Raw genomic sequence first — 19262 nt, forward strand, 5'->3', positions numbered from 1 at the left:
ATGCCAACACAAACCACACACGCGAGCGCCGAGTGACACTACGATATTTTCGCCGAGCACAGCGGTGCATAGGGGAAGGGGGGGGGGGGGGGGGGAGGAAGCGAGTTTTGCTGCCTTCTGCAACCGCGGCAGCATTTCGGTATCGGCGAAGCCAATGACAGGCAGATATTTTATCTGGGTAAGGGGTATTCACACGAGGGAGAATCCTGGGGATTTCTCCCCGGCACGCGCGCATCACGAGATGAAAACGCGAGGCTTTTGCACATCGCAAAGCCTGACGTTTTCGTCTGGGGTGCGCGTGCCGGGGAGAAATCCCCGGGATTTCCCCTCGTGTGGAGCAAGAGCGCGTTGGGCGCCTGCTCTATACTTCGTTTCACCTTATGTTGTACCGTAGCGAAGGCTGGAAGCGCGAGCTCATAGCGTCTGCCCTTACTGCACGAGAGCTTCTGCCGCCCAGATCTGCCCCAGAGCAAGGAGCTCGCGCTTACAGCCTTTCCTGCGGTACAACACTGGCGGCTATATCCGTGTGCGCTGCTGCTGAGCGCGTGCTGACGGCGAGCTTACGCAGTCCTTTTGGAGCGTGCATTTAGCACCATCAAGGTTGCCGGTCTTAGCAGGCTATTAATGTGAGCTCGTTCTGAGCATGCGCTCTAAACATCGCCCTCAAATATGGCGTCAAGTGAATACCTCCTATAGCTTTCAGCTCACAACACCGCTCACCGATGTGCAGCGCGGCTATGGAAAATGGGAGTTCTCCTCTCACGCGCGCTCTTTTGTTTTCGGAAAAACATCGGCAGGCCGCACAAACAGGGGTATCGAGTGGCCGTGCATAGGCGCTTGGCACTGCACGTGCTCGCACTAGAAGAAAGAGTTGAAGTCTCCTCACTCTGGGTTGTGAAAACAATTCCACCTGGCGGCGATGCCCAAACGTCCCGCCGCGAATTGTGTAGATCAATAGACCGTTTTCATTACCCCATCGAGCAACATTGGTGATCGCCATTGCTTGGGCACGAAGCGTGCAATTAGATCAAACTCCTGGCGGAACGCAGTGCACGTTTTCGATGCGAGCTATGTTGAGTCGACGCCGAACTCTGACGCAGCTCTCGTGGTTCACACAGAACCGTTTCCTTACGTTTTCTTACGTTACGTATAAGTCACCGAAATATTCGCGTCTCGAATGTCGTGTGCGAATCTCCTCTTTGAACTGGTTGTCATGCTTAATGCGATGAACAAATGTCATCGTGACTTTCGACGTAAGGAGACGTAGGTTCTCACATTTGCAACAGTTGCGTTTGCATGCAACCGAAACGACAGTAACGACCAAGACACGGCAACAACCGTGAATCATGGAATGCTTCGCGGAGTTACCCCTTGGCATCGCTCGCCAGTGTGTGTACGGCGAGCACTTGTCCCGGTGACTTTGTCGTTACAGTCGTTTCGGTTGCAGGCGAATGCAACCAACGCAGATGTACGAACCAGCCTTCACGCAACGTAAGGAAACAGTACTGTGTGAACCGGCCTTTATACGTGCACAGGGTGAGAGCCCAACTAGCTGATGGTGATCAGTCTTGAAAATGGTCTATCGTAGAGCATAGACTTCACACGTTAAAAATACAATAGCCTCAGCGCGACACGTTTTGTGTATGACTTATGGTACACGTACGACGTCGTGCACCTCGACGGGAAATGGCTAAACGCACGACGCGAAACTTGTTAAGCCTCGTATGAAACGAATTGTCAAAACGAGTTTTTCGAAGCTGTAGCGTAGCTTGGTGAAAAAGTGTCCACTTCATACGAAGCGGACCTAGGTTCAATCCACAATGAACATACTTTTTCTAACATTTTTTTTTTTACATTTAACGATATTTACGATTTCTTTCTTTCTTTTTTTTTTTTTTTTTTTTACAATTATTATTGAAACACAGAAATGGTTGTCCACGAAACTTTGCTGAACTAAATGGTATGCGGCTCCCTTTCCGGAGGTGCAATTGGGTACAGCGGGGCTCGGATTGCCGGCTGAACGCCGCGAAGCGGCGTGTACGACGAGGCCAAGTGGGTTAATGTTCTGTAATTAGCAGCCGCAGACTGTCGCCGCGAAGCGGCGTGAACGCAAGCGGATGGCTGGCTTAACACGCTCCCCAGTGATACACGCAATGTCCGGCATGACAATGTCCGTCATGCGTATAGCCACTTCCGGTCAAGGTGCACGGCGTCGTGCTTATAGCATTAGTCTTTGTGTATGGTTCAAAGGAATGGATGCGCCACAACTTGGAAGTTTTCCTTTTTGTGCTGGGCGGATTATATGGCGCTATATGTCAAGGGGACTACCATAAAAAAAAAAAGAAAACAGTTGTTTCCCTTTTTTGTGATAACATTATGCGTGACATCGTGTCTGAAAACAACGTGCAACTTGAGCCGCATACATCAGCGAGAACACCACGTGGCACGTTCAGCAGGTTGTACTGGCACAACGGCTCCTTCGCCGCGTCGGGACAACGATGCGATGATCGCGGACAATGCGATGTGTGCACGCGTTGTCGGTCGTGCGGCGTCCGCAATGCTACGCGAACAATTTACCACCACAGATGCGCTTTCTAATGCAAATGAACTAAATGAAATATGTATTGTTCCTACTATAGTTTTTGTCCGGCGGATGCTTACCTGTACTGTATATAACCTCTTCGGGAGGAACGAGAGACTGCTGACCTTCGTAAAATAAAGGGACGAGAGAAAAACAGACGGAGAATCTCCAATATTAGCGCCGTGCCAAGGCGGTGGCCATTCTCCGAATCACAATCGCCCTCGCGGATAGTATTTTGCAATGTGGCTTAAAAACGCGGCCGCTGTTGCCGCATGGCGCTAATATCCGGGAGCCTCCGGGCCGCGCTCGCACTGCGAATACATCGTACAAGAAACATTCTGCAGACGGTCCGAGGCGTGGCTCGTTTTTGCACTGCGGTCCTGTCACTTTGGTTATGCAAACACTGGAGAGTTTTAGGGGACCGTTTTTGCACATCCGATACGGTATACGATGGGCCCTCCGGTACGAACTGCGCACGCACTACCACAGAAGACCCTCATATGAGCAGTTCGTACCGGAGTTTCAACACGTAGATAAAATCGTGGCACCTTCACCCCAAGGAGCCTCCGTCATATTGCGGGCACATTGATGAACACTTTAGTAATTTACAAATAATCGCCTGCAAATTTAACACAATCATTTCAAAATACCTTTTTCAGAAGTCAGTCTGGCTACTTCGATAAGAATCATCATCTGAGTGTATATTATCTGTACATGCTAATGGCGGCGTTTTGGTGCTTTATGGACAAAGATGTTACAGGCACCGACGCGGAGCCTGTTCCTGTCGGCGTGAAGAGACTTGTAAGACTCTGTACGCTACGTATTTGAGGGTGTGGTGTGGATTCTTGGAATGGTCGCCTTCGACATGCCTTCGTCACGTCATAAAAATAAAATATTAATTTTATCAAATGTTTTACTCAGGTAAGCGCCACATAGCGTAGTTTCTTGTCAGCATCGAAATTGAAACGAAGAGAAAAAGATCTCTGCACAGCAAACAACACAGTTACTTTTGTACGTGTGCCATTGACAAATAAATACTCGATTTTTTCCGCTATTGGCATACAGAAATGTAGACTGGTATTTGAGTCACTAATATATATAATACATAAATTAGTGACTAAAATATAATTTATTTGAGTCACTAAGTATAATATATCCCAAAAATGACTCACTGGGGTCATTTTTGGAATATGTTATACTTTTTTGGATTTTGCAGGCTTATCATAACAAAAAAAAAACATTTATATTATATAAAAGGCTTCCTCGTACCAGGGCAAGGGCATATTAATCCGGCATCAAACGTGACCTATTCTAGTTTAGAGGGTTTTATCTTAAATTGTGAAAGTGGCAGAACTTACACCACAGTTTTGTAGGCGATAGATTTGAATTAATCATTAAATATACCGAGTGTTCGACACCCTGTCGAACATAGTTTAGTGAATGAGCGAATAAGTTGGGTGAGACGGCGATGAGTAGTTAACTTCTTGCCTGACTGTACAAAGCGGTTTACATACCAGCCGTTTGAGGTGGAGAATGTGATGGGCGATATTCAGCTTCTATCTGACTCGGAATCCACATTTTCAATATCTACACTCAGTTAACATTATGCATAAATAATATTTTCTGAAGAAATAAAAATAACAACCGTATGTAATGCGGAGTGCAAGTTCGTCTGCTTTTCACAGGCCTGGTTGCGATGATGCCAGAACACCGAGCTCTTATTGGCTGATAGAGAAAATAGTGGGTAGACCTCGAGGCATCTAGCTTTGAGGTCTACCTACTGTCTTTTCAATCAAAGCCAGTCAGAGCTCGGCATCAAACTAACGTCACCGCAACTCCTGCGCAAGAAGTCGACGACTTGCTTTCCGCATAACTTGATAATTTTTCTAAGAGTATAGAAATGACTCGTATCTTGAGAAACAAAGTACCACTCTTGAATTAATGTGTAATGAGTTCGGAGGTTGAAGACAGCTACGTTGAAAACATTATATTTGCTTGAATTGCCTTCCGTTTTCTTGCAGATAATTTATTTTAATGTCTTCGCCCGTTCCACGTTAGACCGTACGGCAGCGAAAAAGCCCGGAGACGCACAGTGCGTGAGCGGCCAATAACATGTTTTGTGCTCCTAATATCTCGACCATGCTGCGTTTGACTTCAGGTCAGCCCACATCCAACGCTTGGATTCGATGAAGCCAATCAAAAAAGCCTCAAAAGCGCATCGTCATGGCGCCCGATGTCTTTGTGGGTTTGCCAATATCGGCTGAGCCAATCGCGCACAGGAAAAGCGCATGATCGCGGCTCATTCACTGTGTGCGACTGGCTTTGTTGGTGAAACAGACGCACTAGGACGACGAAGTGGTCAATGCGAAGCCAAAGAAGAGCCAACGATGGACTCCAGGTGCATCGTGCACTTTGACCTCGTCGTGCCCGTACTTTTTACGCGATATTTTCTTAGCGTCACCTACCAGATGAGACAGCGGTAAAGCCCATATAGAGTAAAAACAAGTCAAATATCCCCCATTGCATACAAAATAGCAACGGTGTGATACTTAGATGGTCAATGCGAAGCCAAAGTGGAGCCAACGATAGACTCTAGATACAATAGTAAGGGTGCAGGCGAGCTGGTGGATGTTAACCATGTTGAATATACCTGAGACTGGGGTAGAAAAACATAAAAGTCGAAGAAACAGAACGGGACAGGACGACGTCGTCCTGTCCCGTTCTGTTTCTTCGACTTTTATGTTTTTCTACCCCAGTCTCAGGTATATTCAACATGGATAGACTCTAGGTGCATCGTGCACATTGACCTCGTCGTGCGCGTACTTTTTCCGCGATGTTTCCATAGCGTCACCTACCAGATGAGACAGTGGTAAAGCCGATAGACAAGAGGGAGGCCACTCGCCTGCATGAGGATGTAGTTCTTGGCCAGCAAGAGCGTGGCGATCTTGGACAGCTTGCGGACGGACGGGCTGTGCGCGTAAGGGATCACGGAGCGCAGTTCGTCGAGCGCGTCGTTCAGGTCGTGCATACGCCTTCGCTCGCGAGCGTTGATGCTCAGCCGCATCGTCTTGGCGTGCCGGTGCTTGCGCGCCGTACTCGAAGATCCGGCCAGGGAACCCGCACCGCCGCCCACCGGGGACCCCGCGGGGTCCGGGGGCCCCACGGGGTTGTCCCGGTGGTGGCCGTGGTGTTGAGGCTGTTGCTGGTCGCGCGACTGGCGTGGCGGCGCCGCTGGAGCGAGGGAGGGTCTTGCCCCGACGGAGACGACGGAGCTTGGAAGCTGGTGCGAGCTGGAGTGGCGTTGGCTGCTGCCCTGGTGGCTGGCGGGGTGGTGGTGGCCCCGAGGTAGATCGTGGTCTCCGCCGGGAAGCACGGGCGGGAGGACTGGAAGGACGGGAAGGACGACCCTCTGTTACTCCGATCGTGGTACGTAGTGTATATTGTACGGCCACCGGGGTCGCTCGTAGCCTAAGAAACACGGATCGTAACGTACAGTTATTGTGCTTCTTGCTTTATGATTCAGTCATACGGTGTTCTTCTCACCTGATGCCGAATATTATGCGTAGAGCAAGTCGTCTGTTTCGTGTGCAGGAGTTGTGGTGACGTCAGAACGACGCTGAGTTCTGATTGGCTCTGATTGAATGACAGTGGGTAGACCTCTAAGCAAGCTGCCTTGAGGTCTACCCTTTATCCTTCATTCAGAACCAATCAGAGCTCGACGTCGTTCTGACGTCCCCACAACCCTTGCAAAAGAAGCATACGAACTTGCCCTCTGCATTGACTGCCTAAGGATTTTCAGATGATCAAAACTTGCGCTTATTAAGCTGGTAGTGACTACAGCGTGCATGAGTGTCCTTTTTTGTAGGGTACTAATTTTCGTTGAATCGGTTATAAACAGCGATAGAGCTCTCGCAAACGCTAACAGCTCCAGTCCAAAGAGGCTCCCTCGCGTACTCTATCATCATTGACAGCCTAAGAGTAAGTTATTATCCAGCCAATGAGACGACGGCATAAGCCGATCTGAACGCCGAAATAGAAACCGCACAGCAAGAAGCGGAAACATAATAAGGCCTGCGCTGCTTGTATTAAGCTGTCACTGACTGTACCGTTAAGACGGAAGGAGAGCATTGTGCCGCAGAGTAAGGCACTTGCGTGTATTTCATCTGATACACCGAGTGGTGACGTACACACGGCGTGCACCGCGACTGATTTAAAGTCCAAAAGAAAAGGGGAGGAAATGATCTCCCTCCGAAAATTAGAACGATATTTAGGAGCCTATCTCCGAGAATTCGAATCGAAAACACGTACGCTTCTTTTTTTTACAGATTTCAGCATCTACAAGGTTCGCACTTTAGACAGCACGTCCTTATGGGCAGCTATTGAACTTGGTAGGCACAGGTAGGAAGAAGCTTGGCCGCAAAGTTTCAGATGATGCAGAAACGTAGAACACAGAAACGTCACTAAATCAAGGATCAGCTCGCAATATGACTTTCTATGAAATTAGCAGCGCCTGATTGTCTGCAAAGTCTTGGGTGGGAAAATCACTGCAACCTACGGGGGACCTTTCTAAGGAAAGAAACTAAAACTATGCTTAGACCTAGAAAAAAAAATTGTGCTGTGACATTGAGCTAGATATTTCATTATGCTGTGTGTCACAGCGCAGGCTGATATTTTTTAGGTCTAAACATATTTTCAGCTTCGTTTTGATCGAACATCCTTCCGTAGACAACAGCGACTTGCTCTCGAAGTGATTTGCTGGAATGTAGACGCTCCAGATTTTTAGAGTGAAGGCAGGGTCTTCGAGAAACGGAGCCGCAACTAATATTTATTGACGCTGACCGCTAACACCACAGCTGATGCGTTAGAAAACCTCTTCATATTCCGTATGGCGTACACCATTCCTTGTCATTTACTTGCATTTACGTTGAGGCCAAGAATAGTTTTTAAATGAACTGTTGGGCTAGTTGGAGAGACGCAGCAAAATAACAAATAGCACTATGAACAAAGAGGAGAAAAACTAATGGACAAGACAAGCGCTATTTACGGTCTTGTTATCTTCAAAAAATAGGATTCAATTTTCCAAGTTTATAGAGTCTCGTGATTTCGAGACATTAGGGTTTACCAAAAAATATATTACGGTGCCGACTCACCTCCGAAGCAGGATGTTGGGGGCACCATCCGCACTGGACTTGGTGACTCGTCGTCGCTGCGGATGTCTTCCCCGATGTCCGAGACGTCGGCCCGTGGCCCAGGCGACGGTGATGAACCGCCGCCACGGCCGTGACGGGAAGGTCCTGTCCCAGGACCACCAAAGGCAGGGCCGTACAGCCCTGAGGCATGGAGCCCGTAGGGAAATCCTAATCGGAATCCTGCGCTGGCCTCCATGAATATAGTCTACTAGGGCTGAGAGGATTCTGAGCCTGTACACAGCTGTAGATTTACCACTAGGCTCTGGAAGACGTGACGATACATATACTAAACTGAGTTACGCCATTTCTCCGGTCCACTGGTATTTGGTTTTGCTAACTGTGGAATCTTAGGAATGTCTTCAGTATTGACGATTACGTTTCTTGGCTCTTCTGGTTTATGTTGTTAAAGTGTCCTTTTCAGAGTGTGCTTGATCTTGAGGTCTGCATTTCGCACTTTTCTCCTGAAGTCGTGTTGGAACGCCATGCTTTGAACTCTCCAAGATCTTCGTGCTTAGTTGGGGTACCTCGATGTCCGTTCCGGCATCAGCCAGGAATTTAGCGCTTGCATCGAAAATGACTTTATATTTTGCTTCTTCAGGAGCTTGCTGGAATTCTTCCGTAAATTTCTTCCTGCAGAAGTTTGCCTATTCGTAGTTGTATAGTAAAGCAGCCGCAATGTTTTTTCTTTTTCTTTCAGCGATTGTTGTAGAAGACAGAATTTTGAACACACAGTTTGAATGGCGATGATTCGATTGATGAGTTTGTTCTAACCGCCTTTATTCACACCTCGTTCGGTGGAATCTCTTTGGCAGCTCTTATTGTCTGCGGTGAAGCCTAGTTGTCGCGTCATTGCGTTTGAGTTACCTTTTATCTGTCACGAGGAATTACCTAAAGTTTCATTATATCGGCGTTTTGGTTTGCGGATCCTCTGTTGTTGTTTTTTTTTTTCTCTTTTCAGCTAAATTGAGATTTCGCAAATAACTCAAATTCAATTCTAATCTAGCATAAATCTAGGTTTATAGTTGAGCGCTCAAGCTCAATTTGGATATAAATTCGCATATTATATTTCATTTTTTGGCGGTTGGATTTTGTAACCATGGGCGTTAGCTAGTGTTAACTTATTAGCCAGTCCCAAATAGTATAATTTCTAACGGTGTGCTTAGACTGACTGCACACTTCTTCGGCAGACCTAAAAAGGAAGCCGGTTTTCAGCAATGAGAGCTGCGCTGAACAAAGTCAAGGAAACTTGGCGATATCTTCCAAAAGTTGTCTTCCGTGCTTGTTCACTCGTTAGCTTAACGAAACCGAGAAGCGATTCCAGGCGCGACGTCGAGTGGTTTGAGGCGGGATGTCGTGCTCTTGTCGAAAGGGATCATGTGACGACGCCATTGTCTTCCACAAGCAGGAGTGTTCCCGCCGGGCAAAGGACGAAACTGAAACGACAACGATTTGTACTTAGGCCTGTGATTTCTGCTCGCAGCAGCGCGTAGACTGCTACTAGTACACAATTACACATAATCTACGGAAGAAATCGAAGCAGACGCAAATGAGTTCTAGCAAGGTTACTGACGACTTAAAAAAGTAGAGCGTGAAACATTTGAGCATCCTATTATCGCTCTGTACCCAGTGAGACATCAGCATTACCTGGTAGCGGTGTCCAAGAACCAATCACGAAAATAAAAAGTAGCATAATAGGTAATGCCTTATGCGTCTCTTTAGCTGGGACCCTAGTGAAAAATCTGATTTTTATGAGGAATTTCTTGTTCCAATAAACGTATGCAACCAAATAAGATCATAGAAGAAGTATGAGAACCATAGAAGAGTACATATCAAGTTATAAAAAAACTGATAAAACTTATACTCTTCTTACCAGGTTCTTTTATTTGTTCTTCTAAGCTTTTTATCATATCTGTTTATTGAAACAAGAAACTTCTTATACGAATAAGATATTTCAGTTACCGCAATAACAATAACTCTACTTTCATGAAGTATCAAATGTGGTCAAGATTGCGCTATATTTTTGTATTAAAGATGTCAGGCATGTTGTCACGTTTGACACTCTTTAGTGCTAACCCTCGTTTGTGACAAGGCTGTGCGAGCGCTTACAGGATGCGTGAATTAATTGCTTGAAAGAGGTTTTACATTTTTGAGTGAAGGGCCCAGTGCGCGCCCCGCTCTATGTGTGTAATAAATTTCCTGATGCAAATAGTCCGCGGTGCAGATAAAAAAATAAAAAAGTTAGAACCAAAATTTTTGCCGAATTGATCTTGATGGCCACAGATATAACAAGAAAACAAACCACCTGCCGTTTTTGTTGTTTTATATAAATTTTATATTATACAATTTTTATCTGGGATATTATCAACTGGCCGGCTTATGCATAAGTTAGCGAACAAAAATACCACATTTTAAACGGAAGCAACGAACGCAGTGGTCAAATAACCGGGAAACTGTGTATGGAAATCAAGGGTGATATTGCTCACGCCAACAAAACAGCTCAATTAAAAAAAAATGGTATTGATAGATTTAGATCTATAGCATGCGTAAAACCAGCTGTACAAAGGTAGATCCGTATACCAGATCTACCTTTTTTTTTCACAAGGAACGTAGTATAACTAAGGCCAAATGAATTGCGTGAATGAAAAATCATTTTCGTTGGATGACTATTAAAATAGTACTACAACAAATCGATCTCCTATACATAAGAACTAGGAAAAAAAAGCGGTTAATTCATCATGCTCACAAAACAAGAATACAATAAGAGTTTCTCACCTGAATATCCTTTTTGCTAGGTGAAAGAGATGTCAACTCTCGCGTTGCCTTTACTTATCATGCGGTCGGTATCAACAAATATCATCACGGTGGTAGCCATACACAACTTCATCGTCACGTTCTAGCGAAAAAAAATCCTCATGTGAATCAGAAGTCACACTTAGCTTCAGATGTTGCAGAACACGTTGACGCAAGCAAGCCAATGCGGTCCTTCAAACTTCGTTCTATATTAGGAAGTTTTCTTATTACACTCGGGCTGTCCAGATACACTCCTTTAATAGTTCCAGATATACACGCTCGTTAAGCACATTAACACAAATAAACATGTAATTACAAAAAAAATGGCAATATGACTGAAACTCTTAGGAGACCAAAGCGCCGGTTGGAACAGACCAGCTGGCGGAACTCGAGCCAAAGCCACAGTCCTCCTCGGAGCCACCAAACAGCAACTAATGCCCAAACTTCTCTACGGGGCACACACGACACGCGAGGGGGTTTGCCGGTACAAAACTCTCCCAACCCGGCCGGCAGAATAGGGGTGCGAGGCTCCCCTTCGTTCAAATCTTCCACCCCCTCCCTTCCCCTCTCCCTTAACCCCGGACATTCACTGACTCTCTCCCTCTTTATCAATCTTTCCCCTCATTCTCCCAACATACCCAGTGGTCTCGCACCCACATATATTCCCCAATCCACCATGCTGCCCTGGCACTTTCTCTTTCCATAATCCTTCTTTCCCGCCACATCCTTTCCCTAGATTGTAGTTGCCCGCTTTGGTTCTTGGAGTTCTACGTCACCCTTTAAAATTTCCTTTCCCCAACTTCACTCTCGCTGCGCCCTGTTTTCCCATCCCCTTTCCTTCTCTATTTCCCTCACACAACAGCTTGGTAGAACGCCCTTTCTCTGCTTTACCTCTCGCCCTCTTTATTGCCTCCTCGCCCTTCCCCAACGCTCTCTCCATCTTCTACCACACAAACCCCGGCCCCGCGCCGGCTCTCCCATCGCCACAAAAAAGGGGGGGTTCCAACTCCGCGAGAACTCAGGCTCCCTAGCTCTGCAACCAATGAATATCCGGGTCCTTTGGGAAGCGGGGGCGGAGTCAAGACCTTTCGGAAAAACTCGATGCTCCTCCCCCCTCTGTCTTTTGGTGTCTTTTCTTTGTTTTATTGACATCGCCTTTTCCCTCTGGCTGCCGATTTAGGGAAGGGACCGTCCTAGTATTCCCTTTTCACCATCTTGGCTGGCGTTCTTTTAGGGTTGTCGGCGGAAGACAACGGAGACGAAAAAAGAGTCAGCCGACGAGTTTAGGGCGGACAAGTGGGCGGGGCGGGCCTTAGGGATAAAGAAAGGGGTGTCGAAGTTTCGTCTTTGGGAGAGTACGCCTTCCTTTGTCTGGAGGGCGATTCGGTTTTGCTCACGGCTGCGCTGTGAGCAAAAACAGCACTCGAATTCTGACGCTTTAGTCCTCTTATCTTTGTCACGCCGTCTTAGGGGCACACTCAGAGTCCCCACCCCCTTACCCGTCGAGCGTTTACTCGCCGATAACTGCACTTGTCCGCGTTTTTTTTATCTTGTTTTGACGAGAAAAGGGATTCGAGTCCGTTTCTCGTGGTGTATTTGTGGCCGATCAAAACTCTCTGAGGGGCTTACTTGTTTGCCATATTTTTTTCGCAATGTCGCCGGAATAAAACTGCTTTGTTTGTCTTTTTGCGTGTTCATCCGCTTTTCTTAATCTTATGAATAGGATGGTGAAAGTCGATGTGTATTTTACGCATTTGCCGTGGCCATTTGGATGTTCTTTGCCGTAACCTAATGTCGCTAGGCTCTTTGCAAAGACACGCGAGTATATTATCGAAAGTTTTGGGAGCTAGAGCAATACTTACTCACTTCCTTACAAACGCGGGGTCGGGCAAATTCCGAACAGCCTATCGTTGCTCCGCAACCAATGAGATTAAAGTGTTTTAGTAGATCGTTCAAGCACACATCAGGTAACCCCGATAACAATACCCGATAACGATACGACGCATGCGCATGGTCGGCGGTGGTTGAGTATCGGGTATCGTTATCGGAGTCATCGCAGCGATCTACTAAAACTCTCTATTGCCGTATCAACCGAGAAAAACACACACAAAAAAAAAAGAAAAAAAATCAAGAAGCGAGAAGCGTGAGCGCAAGATGTGTCACTTACTTTAGTTGGAAACCCAAGGTTTCGTAGCGCCGCTTCTGCTACTCACGTGTGAATTGTGAGTGCGTATTTGTAACTGGCAGCAAACACTAAAGCAAGACAAAATCGCAGATTGATTGACGACCATGGATGAAGAAAGAATAAAACAATTAAAACAGAAACAACACAACCACATCTTTGTGGTTGTGTTGTCCCTGTTTTAATTGTTTTATTCTTTCTTCATCCATGACACCAACACGCTCTTCTCCCAAGCATTGATTGACGAGTTAAGCAATCTTTTTCTCTCTTTTATTGAAGTCACCGTATCAAAAAGCAAAAAGTCGTCATCTTAGCCTAACAAAAAATAAAGTATGCGTATTTAACGTTAGTGTCAATGAGGCCTATTTTTTCATTTAAGAAAAAAAAAATGTTAAGCTTGCATAAAATAATATTACGCATTTTCTTAAGGTATGCACAGTCATACTATATATCACTGATAGTCAAAGAAACGCGGGCGGGGCGAATCCTGTCCATCTCATTATCGCTCCGCAGCCAATGAGACTGCGGCCTCAGCCGATGAGAACGCCCAAGGATCAGTCACGAAGGAAGAAGCGTGACAATATGTTTCTCACAGTTCTTCTCACATTCTCACAAGAATTGTGAGAATGTGTTTCTTATGACTCTTAAATTGTCAGTGACTACGGCTAAAAAAAAATCTGTAAGGTAAATTACGTCTTGAAATTCTACATATCAAATGAAACAATACGGATGTTTTTTTTTAGTTACTACCTTTTGTGTTAACATAATATCTAGCAGCTTTTGCCAAAGACGACCTGTAGCAGAAGAACATTTTTGAGTAGCCCCTATGTCTTGCTCGCCAATCTCATCTTAAATAATGATTCGTTAAATATCCATCTCTTCTAATCTAGCCCGTTTAACTTACGGCTCACGCGAGGTCACATCCTTGACTTCTGCTGACATACAGGGTGTCACAAAAGAATATTTACACGGTCCTTTTTACCGCAAAAATAAACTAATCATCGCCGAACGCTCATACTGCACCCAAAGGTACCGCTAGAGGTCACAACCGGATAGCAAAGTTTCAACCCGATCCGATAACTTAATCAAAAGTTATTACTGATTTCCTAAAAATTTCGATGGGAAATGTGCGGCCGATGGAGTTTTCGAACACAAGGGGCTCTATGGCAACAGAAACCGAAAACGGGCAAAAATGGGCTGCATTTTCCCATTGAAATTTTCAGAAAATCACTTATAACTTTTGATTAAGTTATTTGATCGGGCTGAAACTTTGGCATCTGGTTGTGACCTTTAGCTCTACCTTTGGGCGGAGAATGAGCGTTCGGCGATGCCTAGTTTATTTTTGCGGTAAAAACGACCGTGTAAATTTTCTTTTGTGACACCCTGTACATCACATCGAGAAAAAACTTTCAGCCTTTCCAATTTGCTGAAGAGGGAAGACCAGCGGAGCTGTACGATGGAAAGTAATGGCCGGCCGCAAGTCGGCGAGCCATAGTGGAAAGGCTGCCGCCATCTATGAGCGACGGCGGCAACTGGATACGTGGCCTCCCGCCGTCGCTCATAGATGGCGGTAGGGGTTCAAAGTTCGGTGTCTTCATTTCTTCGCGGGGGACACGATCCTGGGGAAGCTAGCCCTTAACAGCTCCGCTGCAAAAGGCTCTGCAGTACACTTCGCATCCTATGACCTCACTCGCAAGGTGCGCAGACACCGGTGTGCAGATTTGCATAACCGCAGACTAGAGCCCCTGCATGTACAAAAGTAGCGCGATTCATGGTTCAAAATGTTCCTCCTCTTCGGCGCTCAAGAGATTGGGAGAAGGAGAGGAAGTGCCAGCCAATTGCGGCGTCACTGAGCGCGCGTGATGTCGTCATTGACCGGAGCCTTCGCTCAGAAATGGCGTCCTGCGGTCAAAACAGGAGGCTGGGAGAGGGGGAATAACGGTACTTTTTTGTTTATAGGGGCTTTACCGAGCTCTAGACGTCTATATACGTGACATCGAACTGCATCAACATCCCACTAGCGACGCGCGTCCTTCATCCCAAATCACTTGAAATAAGCGCTAACGTCACCGCATCGCGCGATTTTCGCCACTGGCAGTAAAAACAAGAGGCGTGACGCCTCTTGTTTTTACCGTCAGAATTAGAGCAAAATCGTTTTTTTACTGCATTCAAATTTTCTTTTTTAACTTTTTATTTTCTACTATGAAAGTATTGATCTATCGTAACCCTGATGGCGTGGTGACACGATGAGTGTGAACTTTAGTTTTGATGCTATAGTCTGCTGCAGGTTTGTAATAGCAGGTTAAGGTCCTCCTACCAAGCTTTCTACTCTTCCCACTTTAGCAGGGCGAACACCGGAGAGGAGGCGAGTGGAGATGAGGAAACCATCAATCATGGTGAGCAGAAAGCTTTGTAGGAGGAATTTGTCATGCTATTCTAAGCGTGCAATACATTATTACACCTTTCTGAGCAGTAAATAGTAATAGGCCTAGTGACAATAGATGAATAAGCAAGAAACGCCTCCCGAATACGCGGGTCCGTTTTCAGGTTTGTGAGTCCCACAAGGTTGCGTTCATGAACGATGGTCAGCGGCCCGTTTTGATCTTGGAGACCATCATACCAGCTTTCGCTCTTTCATACAATAATGACTGGTGTATGTTAACAAACCTGGGCTTTGGCAGTTTCTCTGCTCTGACCCGATTGCTCATCAACACCGAAGAAAGCAGACGCCATTTTGATGCAGGCTACCTCCCCTTTGTTTACATCTCCGTACAACAAACTCATAATTTGTTGCGTCCAAACGGTACTGCGAAAATATAATCAAAATGTCTAATAATCGACCAGACAAAAACAAAACATGGTGTGTTCCGCGCCAGTAGAACTAGGAATGCGTCCGCAATGTAAAAGTGTATGTATCACGTGACATCTGCGACGTAAGCGCTCAGTGGCGTGGCTCAACAAATCTGTGGAAAAATAAATAAATAAAGCGTTCATCGCAGGATGACGTCAATAAAAACTTAATTGCGTACAAAGTATTATTGAATGAGTTCAGTAAGCTTACTGCTCTTTGTGACCGTCAAAAACTACGACCAAAGAAGAACTGCGACTGACAAACCCATGACAACAAAACGCTCCCCTCCCCCCTTCCCTCCTGCTGAGGCTCTAACCTTGTTTAACGTACGGTGCGTGCTCCCCCATCTCATCACCGACTTCCCTCCCTTAAAAACTCGCAGTAAATACAGAAGTCACGTATTATATGTTGAAGCTCGCGTGGCGCGATCCACGATTGTGAACGTCGCGGAGCGAGTCGCTTTGTACCTCTGTACTCAGTTTCACCTTAGAATTGACGACAGCGGAGGCTACGTTTCATCCCAGCCAGTTCATCTCCGCCCCGCCACGCGTCGCTGCTTTCCTCTTCGTGTCACGTGACACCAACACGGCAGGGGATTGGCTCAGACGGCTCGTGTAGCGCCCGCAGTGGTCCAACGTAGGGCGAAACAAATTGTAGCTATAGTCAGGTTTTGCCCCCTTGGGGAAGGGGGGGGGGGGGGGGATCGGGGAAAGAAATGGGGAACGCTCGAGCCGCTGGGACAATCACGCATCTGTTTTGGGGGTGGGAAGTCCCCTCCCACTTCTTTCTAGTTCCCCATTTTACACCCCACCTCCCCCTCCTTCTCTGAGAACCCCCTGCGGCCGAAAAACAGGCTCTCCTATCCTATTTCTATTCGTATTAGTGACACCGTCATGACTGTCCTTTCCCTAAAGTGCAGTACAAAAAAAATATCGGAGAAAGAAAGATGGGGAAAAAAGGGGAAACCAGTATAGCGTTCATGATGAGAAAGGAGCTTAAAGTTGGGTTTTGTTTGAACGGCCTGAGTTATAAGGGTATATTCAATGGGAAGATTTTGAATACCATTCGATGGGCGCAAGAGGGGATAGGGCGAGGATTTTGGGGGAGAGTGGTGAGGGTAAAAAGAGAGATTGGGAAGCGATTAGGGAAAATAGAATCGCTGAGGTGTTCACGATCTTAACGGTTTGGGGGCGCCGTTGCTTGCCTTGGGTTATGGGAGGTCGTGATTGTTTTCCCCATCAGGGATTAACCGGATTAGGTGGATTAAAGGATCAAGGGGTGCGGTAGCGGAGAGGGGCAGACCACGATTAGCGCTTAAAGGATTGCGAATGCTCGCTGTTTGGAAGAAGGTAAGAAGAGAGCGAATTGGGTGTCTATTGCCATCGGCGATTTATTCTCGAACAAGGTGGCACTAAGGTATCAATGTTGTGCCTATTTGCGGCGTATGTTGGTTTCAGGCGAATACTTGCTGTAATATAAGCAGTAAAATATTTTCTCAACTTTACCGATGTAAATTCTTGTCTTACGGCTAAGATCGTTAATTGTGCTCAGTTGGCTTTAGCCAGCTCAGTAAACGTGCTGAAATATAAACCGATAGCGTGAAATGTTCACAATCTTTAGAAATAGTAAGGTCTGGTTAAAAAATAGTAGCGGTAAACAGATATATTATTTCTGTGGGTCAATTATTCAAATAATTATTAATAATTTATTACATCATATTATTTTATACCCTTTCACTAACCTCTCAAGGAGAGCCCATCGGAAGTGCGGTGTCCGAAACAACGCAACGCAGGATCTTTTATCGCCTTTCTCGTTGACAAGCACAATCAAAGTCTACGGCCACATCACGCTAATGGAACGTGGAGCATAAAATGATATACCAATTAGGTGTCCTGTTTAGGTAACAACGACGTAACTTGAATCAACAGACGAGTGTTCTTATTTGGCTTTTAGGTTCTTTTTGTTTTGTTTCAGGAAGAACAACCTGCAAAGTCAACTCAGGGAGGACGACACAGGGGAGGTGATTTCAGGTCGTATCTATCCGAATCATTGTAATGTTACTGCTATACTTTGTTCGCCGGTTCTTCGAGTAGATGCGACCAATCAGAGAGTCTTAATAGAGCACCATCGCGGTGTTCGTCGTGTTTCTGTGCGTATTCTATTTTTGCTGAACCAATCATAAACAGAAAAGGCCTAGTTACTTTCGCTTTCGACGCATGCTTGATTGCTCTCATTAGCTCGTAGCGTCGGTTCCGTCTGTACTTAAAGGGACACTGACTGGGTATTTATGCTTGCCAAGGTTTTTTGTTGTGCATGACTGTGTCGTCCTCACTGAGTGCCCGACTACCCAAAACACAATTTGCCGCTCAACATTCATTTTCTTTCCGCCCGAAAACCACCGATCAAGAACTGACTGGTTTGAGTCACGCTCATTGCCTCTCCGTGGTCAAGTGCCGGCGGAAGACATCGCTTATTTTTCTAATACGAATTGGTAAGAGCTTGAAAAACGCGCAAGCGTCAGGCTCTAACCGCTCATTCACACTGGAAGCGGATCCGCGTTCGCAAAGCGGTTGCGAACGCGGTTGTATCAAGATCCAGTACAATTGCACGCGCACTCGACGACATCAAGTGCGCGTGCAATTGTACTGAATCTTTATACAACCGCGTTCGCAACCGCTTTGCGAACGCGGATCCGCTTCCAGTGTGAATGAGCGGTAAGTGCTTGACTTCGGTGTTTTTCAAGCGACGTGCGATTCGCGAATTTTTTATTCAATCCCCACCCCTGCCTGTTTCGATCAGGATGAGCATCGCACCGGCGTGCGGTCGTGTACCACTACTGCATAATGGACGTTAAAGACCTTAGGCTACTGGTTGTACTGCACTGGCTAAATTGCTCATCTACAGCTGGGAGACTCGTCGCTCGTTGAGGTAGACACGGCCAAAAATACGAAAAAAAAAAAAAAAAGAAAGCGCGGTCGGACGTAGCGACGTGATTTCCGGCAACTCTATCCTCTACATCTCTTCTTCCTCCGCAGTCCTGTTTCAGTTTCGGTTTTGAACAGTTCCGTTTTTTTTACTTTATTAAAAATGCACATGACGTTGCACCAAATATTGACTTAGTGGTCTTCTGATGCCATATTTAACCGCCTGGCAAAAAATTTAAAAGAAATGGGGGAGGGTGGGGGGGGGGGGGGGGGTCAGTGTCCCTTTAAGTCGAGCGAAGTATTAAAGGCGTCTCTGACTCTGAGAGAATAAGGAGAAAAAAGTGTGGTTTCTAATGGTTCGCGCTTCATGATTTCCCTCTTAGACGTTCTAATCGGGTGGTGCCAAAATCTGATTGGTTGTGGCGAGACAATGTTTCTGGATTGTCTTTTTCACCATACTATGTGTCTTTTTTTCGGACGGCGCCGTTACAATTGCGTTGTGCAAACAACCACTGCCACTCCGCGGTGACGCAGCAGTGTCGGTCCACACGTCACACGTGATGCCTGTGTTTGTTCCTCGTTTTATTGTCGTTCGTCGTCTCCAGTTAGAATAATGTATACACCTCTTGTTCCTTAACTTGCTATGCATCTGGACAGTTGACGGGAAATCAAGTCTCTCAACGAGTCGCAGGTTGCGCGAAGACAGCGAGTTCTGCGTCCAGCCGTCTTATTCCCTAGAAGCTTG

The sequence above is a fragment of the Ixodes scapularis genome, unplaced genomic scaffold, assembly GCF_016920785.2.
Source record: "Ixodes scapularis isolate PalLabHiFi unplaced genomic scaffold, ASM1692078v2 PGA_scaffold8__174_contigs__length_109621045, whole genome shotgun sequence".
Lineage (NCBI taxonomy): Eukaryota > Metazoa > Arthropoda > Arachnida > Ixodida > Ixodidae > Ixodes > Ixodes scapularis.